Source organism: Molothrus ater, chromosome Z (genome assembly GCF_012460135.2).
Source record: "Molothrus ater isolate BHLD 08-10-18 breed brown headed cowbird chromosome Z, BPBGC_Mater_1.1, whole genome shotgun sequence".
In the NCBI taxonomy this organism is placed as follows: Eukaryota; Metazoa; Chordata; class Aves; order Passeriformes; family Icteridae; genus Molothrus; species Molothrus ater.
In genome coordinates, this window is record NC_050511.2 from 2242892 (window position 1) to 2255745 (window position 12854).

The following is a 12854-nucleotide window of genomic DNA, read 5'->3' on the forward strand; positions in this document are numbered from 1 at the left end:
GAATAAATACCTTGATGGTTATTAAAAAAAGCATCTCTGTCAGAATAGGTTTCTTCAAGGTTTTCTGCTCCCAGCAGAAAGATCAAGAGGAAAGATCAAGAAGTTTTGTCTGAGCTGGGTATGGCAAGTAGGATAAGGCTCTGCTTATTAATAGCAAAAAAAAAAAATTTTTCTTTTGTAATACCGACTAAGTAAATCCCTGTGCCTTTTAGAGTTCAGATTTTCTCGGGGTTATTTTTCCCATTCCATAATTTTTATGTCATGTAAAACCTTGAGGCAGCCATGCCAAAGGTTTGGTACAAATTTTGCAATTTATACCAAAAACTTTACAAAAAATTTATACCAAAAATTGTACAAAAATAGCTCCTCCTCAGAAAACCTGTGTTTTTCAGACTGTATCACTGAGGAATTAACAAAAACAAAGTGAAGTGTTTTCTCTGACCCTCTATGATAAAAACTTTCACCCTGCTGGCTTTTAAAGCAGAATCACTCTGCTAAGAAAAGCTCTTGGGAGAGCTCCTGTAGGACATACCTCTGTTTTCCTATCACCTCCTGTAGCTTTTCTTTCCTCCAGATGAGCATGGCAGGGGGCTGGAACAAGATGGGCTTTAAGATCCCTTCCAACCCATATGATTCTGTGATTCTCTAATTCTAAATGTATTTTGACACTGTTTTATCCAGCTGCCTTGGATTATTCAGTACAAATTCGAGAGGGCTTTTTTTCATTATAGTGATATTATCCTTGATGCACACCCTCATATGTGAAATTTTTGATCTCCAAAGTGGTAGCCAAGTATTCACTAATAAGTCCCAGAGCAGGTAAAAGACCTAGAGTGGTGCAGAGAAGCTCTGTCCTGGAACACAGCTCACATCCTGGCGACCTGTGGTGTGTGTCTCTGTGGCCTTGTGCACACTTGGCTGCCTGTCCTGGTCTCACTGGGGTTGTTGTTATCTGTTCTGGCAGTTTTCAGTGCTGGAACTGCACCCAAGCCACGTGAGATAAGGTGTTTCTGCTGCCCCCTCCTCCTCCTCCACCACAGCTCCCCACACTCTGATCTCAAGCTTCTCCACAAAACTGAGTCTGGGGTGAGGTGACACCAGGATAAAAAAGAAAAAAAGGAATATTTATTCACATATTAATTTTTTAAAAAATAAAACTATTCATCTTCAGGGATATTGAGGGCATCCGTTGCTTTTTTTTTCCCCTTATTGTCTTTGAAAGTTCAATAAAAGTGAATTTCCACTCCCAAGAGAAGAACACATCCCAGTTGCTTCCACCACATCTTCACGCTGGGCATGCACAAGACACGTGGATCCACCATGCAGATGGTCAGTGGCTTTCAAAAGTGAGGTCTGCTGTGTATTTAGCAGCTTTTTCTTTAGAAACACGGTCTGGATACCAGAGAAATCAGCAGAGATTCCCATTAACCTCAGTGACCTTTGGATCAGACTCAAAAATCACAAATGGGTTCCACAAAGCAATCTCAGCCTTGATTTGATCTTTCCCTTTGTTTGATAAAGAAGGAAAGTACTGGCTCCTGCCTGAATACAAAGTCCTCCCTGCTCAGGAGCTCTTTTGTGGCTTGTTCAGGCTAAAAGCCAAACACAAGTCCAGTAATTCCCCGGAGGAGGGAGAGAAGGTTCATGCAGACCAAGCGTTCTCCTCTATGGATGACACAAAATGAAGAGTGGATGTGTGGCTTCAACAGAAAAAAACATCTGCATACCTCTGCACCCCGCTCTTTGCTGTTCACCTCTCTGTAAAATCCATTTAATGTAGTTAATTCGCTGTTTTCTTGAGCCACAGAGGAAAATTCACAGTTGTGGTCAACTAGACTTCTAGTTGACTGTGAATTCTTTAGAATTCTCCACACTGTGGATGCCTGAAACCCTTCCAAACAATCTCCAGGGGACTCGGAGAGGTGCTTGGGTCCTCTTTGTTACTGTGACGTAAGAGGAGCTGGACTTGCTGTGCACCTATTTGTCTAGGCACAGCAGGAAAACCAGTCTATCTCTGTTGTTTTGAAATACCTGCCAATACGGATTTCATTAATGTTTTCTTTGTGCCTGCATTAACGAAGAAAGGGTCTCCACCCTGGAGCACCACTCCTTCTCTGCCCACAGAGCACAGGCAACCGCAGCCTCTCAGGAGATAACTCGGGGCAGCTGCCAGCTCAGCCCCAGCCTGGCTCAGGGAATGGGGCTCCTGCAGAGCACAGCGAGGCCCAGAGCTGTGCAGATGTGGCTCCCTAAATGAGGCATGGGAAGGTCTCGGGGCTTCTGCTGGTCAGAGAGGCCCTGAGATGCGTCAGAAAGTCTCTTTTCCCAGCCCGGCGGTGGGAGTCAGAGCTCTTCTCAGTCTCAAGGTTGTTTATTGTTTCTTATCTATAAAATTCTTTCTCCCGACCTGCCGAATTCTGCTCAGCAGGACAGACAGAGGCACGTTGACTACCCTCAGGCCGGTGTTGTCCTTTTATAGTAAAAACTACATGTACAATATTTACCATGACTTCCCAATACCTATCACCTATGTTAGACAGTGAGCTTCTACCTTAAACCAATCAAAAAGTGCCAACATCACAGCAGAAGATGGAGGCCAAGAAGAAGAAGAAGGAGAAAGACTGGACATGCCCAGATTCCTCCATCTTGCCTCCTGAACCCCCCTTCTAAAAACCCCAAAAACCTATTTTTCACCCCGTGATGAATTCAGTATCATTCTAGTTAAACTCTCTTGACTTGTCATTCTTCATATAAAGGTTGATAATTGTTTAGAGAGATGTCTTGGCTTATGACAGGAAGGGGTAGGTGCTTTGGGGATAAAGTTGTGTTCTCCCCCTGCCCGCGGTGCAGTGAGGCCAGGCAGCAAGAAACACCAAAATTAAGCAGTTTTGAAGCCCTGAACTGGCCATCCCCGTTTGACAGCTCAACAACAGCTCCTTAAGCTCCTACCTGGCTCCTTTCAGCGCAGAGAGCCAGCTCAGACCGCGCAACAGCCAGACAGCAAGGACAGGGCTCAGACTTGTCACAGAGGGTGGGCTTCCCTTGCCTGGCCTCTCCACCCAGCCCTCTGGAGACGACCCAAAGGCACCAAACCCCTCCTGGGACACAGCACGCTCCTGCAGCAGGTCCTGGGCAGCAGCCACAGAGATTGGCTTTGCTGGAGGAGCTCATGCACATCAGAGGGGGTCCCGTGCCCTGTGGGAGCCCTGTCAGGATCCTGGGTGGGGCCTCCTGCTCCACCAGAAAGGCTGTGGAAATAATTGCTTATCCAAAGGATGGTGAGTAAAGCCTCTGTTTGATCCACCTCCACACTTTATTGATTGTCTAAACACGGAAGAGATTACCCTGCCCTATAAAAGCCACGGAGAGAAGGAAGCAATCAACAGAGGCAAATGAAGTGAGCAATTAGTCTGAAACCCTTCGGACCAGCTTTACTTTCAGGCAAGGTTTGAGCAGTGTGATGCTGACACAAGGATCTTCAGCAGTCACAAGGTAATCCACAAATTTGTAGTCTAATTCTGCTTTATATTTTAATTTCCTTGGTGTATTTTCTTGACTTCTTTTTAGGCACTGAGGTTTTCCTTAGGACATGTTACAGATGGGACAAAAAGATTTGGTGTCTTGGGGGGTTGGAGGACTCTCTAGTAAGCAAGTTGATTTTCTATTCTCAGTAAAACTCAGCCCAGCTCTCCCTGGGAAGAGGGAGAATTTCTCCAGGGGAAATTTCACACGACATCCTGGAGCAGATTCTGGGCTGACATTTCATTTTCTTCACATGCATTGATGGACAAGAGGCAAAACCTGGAGAGATCACTTAGCTACCACTTCTGGAGACAGTAAAAGAAAAGGCTCTGTGTCCTGGGGCAAATTGGCCAGGATTAGATAAAAATATCAGCTGGATATATCAGAGCGTGTTGTCAGTGTTGCGTTGTTTGTCCATGCCAAAATTCCACCCCTGGCAGTGTCCAAGGCCAGGTTTGATGGGGCTTGGAGTAACCTGGGATAGTGGAAGGTGTCCCTGACCATGGCAGGGGGTGGCACTGGATGGGCTTTAATGTCCCTTCCAACCCAAACCATTCTGGGATTCTGTGATTCTATAAAGGTTAGAAGCCATGGAGGAAAATGAAGTCAAACTCAAGAGAGTGGGAGCTCATTGCCTTAACAGAAACATTCAGGGTTTTTGAGTTGGATTAACTTCTGCCTTTTGGATCTATCCCCTTGCCTTAATCTCCAGTTAAAGATAATTCACATTAGAGATAGTGAAATACTCAGGTGTAATAAAGGAATCCGAACTAAGTATGCTGGTTTTGAACATTAATCTGGGATCTGATTGTCTCTTTGCCTAATTTTTCAGGATGGCCCATGCTGGTGGCGAAGATTTGTACAACTCTGTGATTGTCCAGGAAGAAGGTGTTTTACTCTCTTGTTTGTTTCCATCAGCATTTAAAATCAGTTTTGCAGTGTGGTGACACTGCTGAGTGTGTTACCAAGTCTGTCAGGTTATGGATACAGGGTGTTGAGGGGGCTCAAAAGGAGTGGAAGAATCAGACACACATGTTAGACATGATTCTGTTGGGGTTTAGGGTGGGAAGAATGGGGGAATTGAAGGGAGGCGTTGCAGCAGAAAAGAGTGGGAGCCTTGGAGGCAGGGATGCAAGCCACTGTTCATTTCTTTAAGTTTGGAATTATATAGAAGAGTAAAAAAAGGATGGAAACAGATTGAAAAGCATGGAAGTTGATGGAAAGTGCTGGCTAGATAGGCAGTAAGGTTCAGGATCCTGATCTACTATAAATAGGTGGATAATATGTGAAATGACTTTGTGATCTAACAGTGCTGGGCAGACTTTTCCACCCCAAAATCCACAGGGCTGCATTTCAGTCTCAGTCCTGAAAAGCAGCTTTGCTTTGCTCTTTGATAGATTAAGACACACAAGTTATTTAACTGAGCTGTGAGATTTTTGAAGAAAAATTTGTTCCAGAAACACCCTTCTAACACAGAGCTGGTCACCCCCTTCCACTCATGGTCTGAGCAGGGGGACTGTCAGTGTTTTCAGCCTGTGGCAACCTGTAATTTCACAGAAGGCTGCGTTCCCTGAAGCTGCTTGTTGGCAAAACTCACCTGTGGTTTCTCTTCAAGGCTCACCACCCTCCACCTATGCCATTGTCATGGTGTCTCTCAGTGGAAGCCTCTTGCTGCTGGTTGCCATCAGCATGGCAGTAAATGTTCTCCGGAGGTGAGTGTCAGGGGAGAAGAGGGAGACCAGGGTTGCCATGGGAATGTGTGCAGGGATGAATTCCTGCTCCAGCCAAGAGTCATCAGCCTGTGGGAGCAGCCTGCCAAGCCCTAGTGGGGCTTCTTGGGGTCTTCCCAGGCTCCTTCCTCAGCCTAGAGCTGGATGGGAGAGCAGTGGCTGGAGAATCACCAGGGTGGGTGCTTGGGTAATAGCAATTTAGGGCAATGACATCGGGTTTGTTTCATATCTGGTCCAAATTCTCCACACCTCCAGATATATATATACATATATATATATATATATATATATATATATATATATATATATATATATATATATATACCTATATATATATATACCTATATATATATATATATATATATATATATATGTGTGTGTGTGTGTGTATATATATATTTATATGTGTGTGTATGTGTTTGTATGTGTGTATATATATATATATATCTGTATCTATATCTATACCTTTATCTATATCCATACCTATATCTGTATCTGCATACCTCTATGTATAGATATATAGATATATACATATATAGGTGTAATTTTATAGATATGCATTTAAATTTTACAGAGGAAAATCAAGGCACCCGAGCCCCTGATTCCTCAATAATGCCAATGTTTCCATTGTTTTCAATCACCTGAAGTCACAAAAAGAGGCACTTTCCTTGTGGCATCTATTTCTATGAAGAGAGGGTAAATTATATGTTTTGAGGAGTCTCTTCAAGCAAAAAAAAATTGTTCAGTTTTAGTTTGAATGCATCTAGCCAAACGAAGCAGGGTGACGAGGTCATAGGATGTGGTTTTATAAAGGGCAGAAGATTAAGGAAAAAAGGAATATGTCACCTCCATAATTAATTAAATCAGCTTTATCCTAGCTATCAGTTCTGTGCTGCCATAAATTACGTTCTGTAGTTAACTGACTTGGCTTCAAGATACCAACAGCTCCTCATGCTGATCAGACACCCAGTTATTTGTATTTTCTCCATGTCTGTTGTGCCAGGCGTTGCACATCAAATTATTCCTCCAAAGACCTCAGAACACCTGTGGTGGTGGAAAAAGTTACAGTGGGAAACTGCAGCTCTGACAGGATTTCAACAGTGGATTTGACTGGCCCGATGTGCATAAATTACATTTCTTACAAGCAAAATGCGTGCCCAGCCACTGTCTGCCATCTCTGAAGAGACAATTTCCATTTCTGATGCTTCTCCTTTGACAACACCCCCCAAAGTCAGCACCAGAGCAATGACAGCCCACAGCTTCTTCCATTTGCAGCTTCCTTCTGGAGACAAAAGGGGATAAAGGACTCAGGGGATGTGTGCTAGCTGAGAGGATGGACTGACATTGTGCACTTTATTTTCTCCACCAAAGTGCTGGACTGTGAACTCATACCACAAAAGTATTAGAAAATGCAGGAAAATTGAGTTTTTTAATGGCAGTGGAGAAAAAGCACAGACATATGTACCTTTTCTCTGCGACATTGTTGGGTTAAAAATTTACTGCAGAGATTTTACGTCTTTTCATATTGCCTCTTTTCTGCGGGGTGAGTCATGGGGAAAAAATACAGGAGGGCAACTTCTGGTTATTTTTACAAAGATTTCCTAATCCCTCTGACTCACTCAGAATCCCAGGAATTGTGCTGAGACCTAACCTTCTGCACATGGCTCCCTATTATCTGCATGACTCCAGCTTGCTAATGCTGACATTATTGGACAGGATGCAGCCTCCAGAGCCCCAGGCCTGTGATTTAGTTTTCACCCACCCACTTTTACCTGGAGAAAGCCTGGAGAAAGAGACCATCTATTCATCTCTAAGCTGAGTGCTGTGGCTTTCAGGGCACTGATGACGTCTGTTGTGACACCAGCTCGCCTGGCTGCCCTCCTCGTTCAGGTGGTGGCTCCAGGGATCAGGCTGGGCTGGGATCTGGCTCCAAGAGGGATCACTGTGATCCCTGGATCTGGTCAGCCTGTTCCAGCTTCATGCCCTCTGCTAACTGCCTTTGGGAGCCCCTAGGCTGCAGCCTGTGAGCTTCCTCCTTCTCCAGGCTTGGATGGGGCCACCGTCCCCTGGGGAAGCTGCTGGTGGATGGCCTGGCCCCACTGGGACACACCAGAGCACCAAAATACTCGTGTCACCTCCTCTACACGACACCTATCAAAAGAGAGACTTGGGGCAGGCACAGGCAGGTGAGGCTGCCTCACCAAATCCACATTTCACATTTCACAGCCCATTTCAACCCCACACATTTCACAGAAGGAAAATCTGTGCCACAAAGGGGATCGGACTTCAGTCACCACTGCAGCTCCTCGTGCTTGTCCCCCAAAGGGCCCTTTGAGTCACTTTTCTGTTAGCTGAGGTGGAAGCCATCCCGATTCCAAAGCACGTGTCAGCCATCCCTGGTCCTTTGCTGTTGGCTGTAGTCCCACTCAGAATGTTTCTACTGGCACCATTTTCCCTGGTCCAACAGAAAAGCAAATCCATGCAAGTCCCTGGTGGCAGACACCAACTCTGTGCCTGTAGGAGTTTGTGTCCCCTGGGTCTCCCTCCCTCTTTCCATGTAGTGAGCTGCTCCTGCCTGTCCTCTGCTGTAGCAGCAGCCTCAGACACCCTTGTCTTTGCTCTCTTTAATCCCCCTGCCTTTTCTTCATGCTGCTCACTGCACAGAGACTAAATCCCCCACCTTTCAAAATTCATGGAGCTGTTTCCCCATCCTCTAAATCCCTCCATAAGACTCTCTGCTGCCTCCATGCCTGAAAATCCTGCCCGTCTGTCAGCAGTGAGGCAGGGCTAAGTAGAGACTTGTAATTCCCTGAAAAAATCCATTTATTTCCTTGCTGCCCCACTCCCCACGTTGGCCTGCTTTAGATATTCACTGTCTTCCATCTCAGACATGGATTGGAAAATCCCTATGCCTGCCTCTGAAAAATATCTGCATGGCACTGAGCATGACAGGATTTGGGTCTGGACTGGTGTATTCCAGTGCAAAAGCAACACAAAGTGTGCCAATAATAATAGAACAATGTCATGTCACAGACATGGTCCTTAAGCTCCCTTCCAGCTCGAACCATTCCCTGATTCTATGACCATTCTGTACTCTTGGTGGTAGCAAGATAAGGAACAGCATGTATGTGTGTGTGTGTGTGTCTGTCTGTTTCTGTGTCTGTGAGAGAGAGAGAACCAGGCAACAAATGACACTTAAAGGCTGTTATGGTTACCGAGTCAGGTAACTTAGGGAAACAGCATCGATAAATTTAGGTGCAAATCCAGAATTGTGTACGGTTTTCCATTTTGTTCCTCAATCTCCAGGCAGTCCTTTTGTGCATGAAGCCCTATTAATGTCGTCTCAAATCTCAGGAAGGCTGTCAGGCTGTGTTTTTGGAGGGATGGCTGTTCTCAAATAAGCAAGGGCAGAGGTGACCCATGAGTCATGGATAAGGCAAGGATCTTTTCTGTACACAGCTGCTGACAGGTGAGGACCAGACACACATTCTCCCACATGTACAAAATCTTACTGCATTCCCAGCTTGGGTGGTTTAAAAAAAAAAACCCATCTGGGCATTAAACCAGTCACTCAATTTGTGCTTACCAGGAACGTGTGACATCAGTCGGATGCACCATTAACTTTACAGCTCTTCGACAGTGCTATAGGTGTGATGAGTGAGGGATGACAAAGGCTTTAGTCTGACTGTGAAATTTAGCTATTTGATTTATTTATAGCACCTGGCTCAGACAAAGAGCCTAATTTTTTTCACCTACGCAAAGTATTTCAGTTAATGAAGTTACTTATGGTAGGAGTCGGTAAAAAGCTGCCACCAACAAAATGCATTTCTTCACTTCTTGGGATCGTTGGGCCCAATTTCCAGACTTTTCTGGGCCCCCAAAATTTTCTCACTGATGCATATGTATCTGGGTATGCACAGTGCTCAGAGAAGGAAATGGTTAAAGCTAGTTCAGAAAATAAAATCATAAGATGGTGCTGGCAAGTGAGGTGAAGGGTATATGACCTGAAGTCATAACAGGTTTTCTTTTGTCCTGGTATTTTCTCATCAGGATTAAACTCAGTTAACCCCAAAATCTCCCACGCAACAAGCTGGGTTCTCATTAAGTGTAGGGGACAGTGAGACCTGGACAGATGTGCTCTGCCTGAAAATATTGAACAAGAAACTGAGCATGAAAAACAGCAGTGCCTTCACAATACTTCACCAGCCCAAAGTTTAATCCTTTGACATCTCTAAGGTGGTTTAAAACTCTCCTTTATGGTGATTGAATGCACCCTGCAGATGACACCAGGGGAATTTACTGTACTGAAACATGACACCTTAATGAAACAAAAAAAAAAAAACCCTTTCCTTCTAATGCAAGCAACTTTATCTGGTTTTCCCTTCAACCACGTAACATGATTCAGAGATAAGACTCCTGTGGTTGCTAAGTTGCCATGATGGATTTCATTAAGGGGAAAATCATGTCAAGTTTATGTCAGCTTGATGGCTGCTGCTCTTTCAAAATATATCTTAATTATGGGTAAAAATACTAAGCCATAACTTGTGTACTTATTGCAAAAACCTTGGGTTTTTTTTTTTTCAGGGCCATAACTCTAAGCATTAGCTCTTCACTGAGGTTAGCATTTATTTATTTATAGCTTGTATACCGTAAGGAGGTAGCCCAGGAAATGCTACTTGATCATGATGATTATTAGATATCTATGTTAGTGAGCCCCATATTCATCTGTATTTAATTATAGAACCACTGCCAGAATGCCCTAAGTTATGTCTGAGGACAAAAGACAGCTCTGTTTGTGAGACCATCACATGTCATCACTCAGAACTTCTGAAAAACTTGTAGTGACCTTTGGGATTATATTTTTCATGCCAATATTGACTTTCTCTGCCTGTATGGAGTTTGGGAAATTCAAGAAAAGCTTTTTTTGATTTGTTTTGTTATTTACAGATGGAAAAAGATTATTTGAATTATAAGCCCCCGCAAATTTGGGGTGGGGGAAGGGGGAGTGGGAACCAGGCAATTAGAAATGGCTCCATTTCAAAATGATAAAATGGTGAGTTTTAGGAGTTTTGCAGTCATAGCAAATCTAAAAACCTAGATGAGAAATAGAGAAGCTGTGCTGGAGCTCCTGAGCCTGCAAGTGTGTGCTCACATGTGCCACTACACTCAAGGGTTCCCACTAACTGCTGGCTTATGAAGTTAATCATACACATGAGAGTTTTCAGAACCAAAGCCAGCATCTGGGAAAAACAATGAGTTTTCACGTAAGTAAACACTTCAGTACAGGCTTTAAAAATATCGAGCTCACTGGAACTGCAATAGATGTTTTAGTCACTACCCTGAATTGAAACTGTATTCCTTTTTGAGGCTGAAATGACAAATGCTTTTGACCAGATGACAGAACTCTGATGAACATCCTTGATTCTCTATCTCCCTTGTACAATAGCAGTAATTTTGGGAATAAATTGTAAAGAAAATATGCTGTGGTTCTGGTGGCAGGGTGTTTTATCTTTATTCCAGTATTAAAATGTAATGTTATTTAATAGTAGTGACTATTAAGATGCACAATATTGTGACACTGACTGTACCAAAGAGGGTGTTTTGGGAAGGAAAGATGAACACAATAAGAAGCTGAGGTGTGGGTTTCTTCACAGCTGATTCACGTGCTGTCTGAGCATCTATTGATTACATACTCATGACAATTGATTATTTGAAGTATCAGATCATCACTTGCTGGTGAGGGGATCTTCACACAGAGCATGGGGACACAATATTGACAAAGGGTGAATGATTTGCCCAGATTGTGTCAGAAGTCTGTGGCAGGGCAGGGAATCGAGATGGGGTCTCTGCAGTCCACCACACGGAGCACAAAGCTGTCGCCTCTATTGCAGCAGACGGGTCCAATAACCACCACCACAAAGTGATCATACAAATCACTGTGCCCTGATTGAGTCATAGAAGTACCAACCATCCGAGTTAAGGGGCTTGTGTACTGTGAGATTATGGGGAAATAAAATCAGGGGGGTTATGCAAATCACCCCCTTCAGCCAATGGGACTGAAAGAGGCAAAGGGGAAAAAATGTCTATTTGTGCATCAATAACTACACTGTTATTGTATAACTGTGGGATAACTGTGTAACTACAGTACAGGGATAAGTGTGTTACTACAGCAGTTATAACAGAGATACAGTATCTCTGAGCTCCAGTTGTGGCTATTTTGTAATTTGACTGGAGAAGCAGTGATCAATCCGCTATAAAAGGTAATTGTTTCTTTTGGAGTGTGCTTTGGATTATGTGCTGGATAAATGGCATCTGGGATCTGGGCTGACCTCCTGCAAGAAACCCCAGTAAGGACAGAAGGAAAACCTATGTGCTGAGAAAACACATGGAAAAACCCCGCTGTCCGCAAGGATAAATATAAGTATAAACTCATGTATTTTTGCACGTGCAGTGTTTATGTATTTTTATTAATTTCTGCTTGTGTTGGGTTGCTGATGAAGGATGGCCACGGGGGCTGCCCCACGCCGGGCAGTGTCTCGCTGCTGCTGGCACACACCATGTTACCACGTCACCAACGGAGCAGGAGGAGGATGAGGATGAGCCTTACTCCTGCTCCGAATCCAAAGGCCACTTGCTGCACGGTGAGCGGAGCTTCCCATGTCACAGCCTGCGCTGTGAGGTCCATGGGGCTCCGAGAGATCCACGGATCTGGGAAACCCACGGGGCTCCGAAGGAACCACGGACCTGAGAAAACCACGGGGCTCCAAGGGATCCATGGACCTGAGGGATCCACAGATCCGATGGACCCAAGGGGTTCCTAGGAACCCATGCAGATGCAAGGGATCCATGGCCCCGAGGGATCCACACGGCTCCACGGGCTCCATGGACACGAGGGACCCATGGGCCCAATGAACCCAAGAGGCTCTGACAGATCAATGGACCCAAGGGATCCAGAGGTCTCTGAACGACCAATGGACCCAAGGGATCCACAGGGTTCCAAGGGATCCATTGACTGAAGGTATTCACGGATCCAACGGACCCAAGGGGTTCTGATGGAACCACAGGGCTCCGAGGCATCCATGAACCCGAGGGATCCATGGTCCCGACAGAACCAAGGAGCTCCGAAGGACCTGCAGGGTTCTGAGGGGTCCACGAACTCGAGGGCTCCACAGGGCTCCAAAGGATCCATGGGCGTGAGGGATCCACGGATCCAATGGACCCGAGGGGCTCCACGGGACCCACGGGGTTCCGAGAGATCCACGGATTCGAGGGATCCACAGGCATCCAAGTGATCCATTGACCAGAGGGATCCATAGATTCAACGGACTCAAGAGGCTCCAAGAAATCCCAGGGGCGCCGAGGAATCCACGGGGCTCTGCGAGGTCCGCAGGGTTCGGCCGGACCCGAGGGGCTCCGAGGGGTTCGGGGTCCCGAGGGATCCGCGGGCAGCCCGGACTGGATCGCGACTGCCGGCAGCAGGAGGCCACGCCCCCTCTAGACCGCGCCCCACGGGGCAGGCACGGCTCTGCCCGGAGGCCACGCCTCCAATAAACCACGCCACGCCCTATTGGGCCGGGATCCTCAAGCCGCGCCCCATACTTG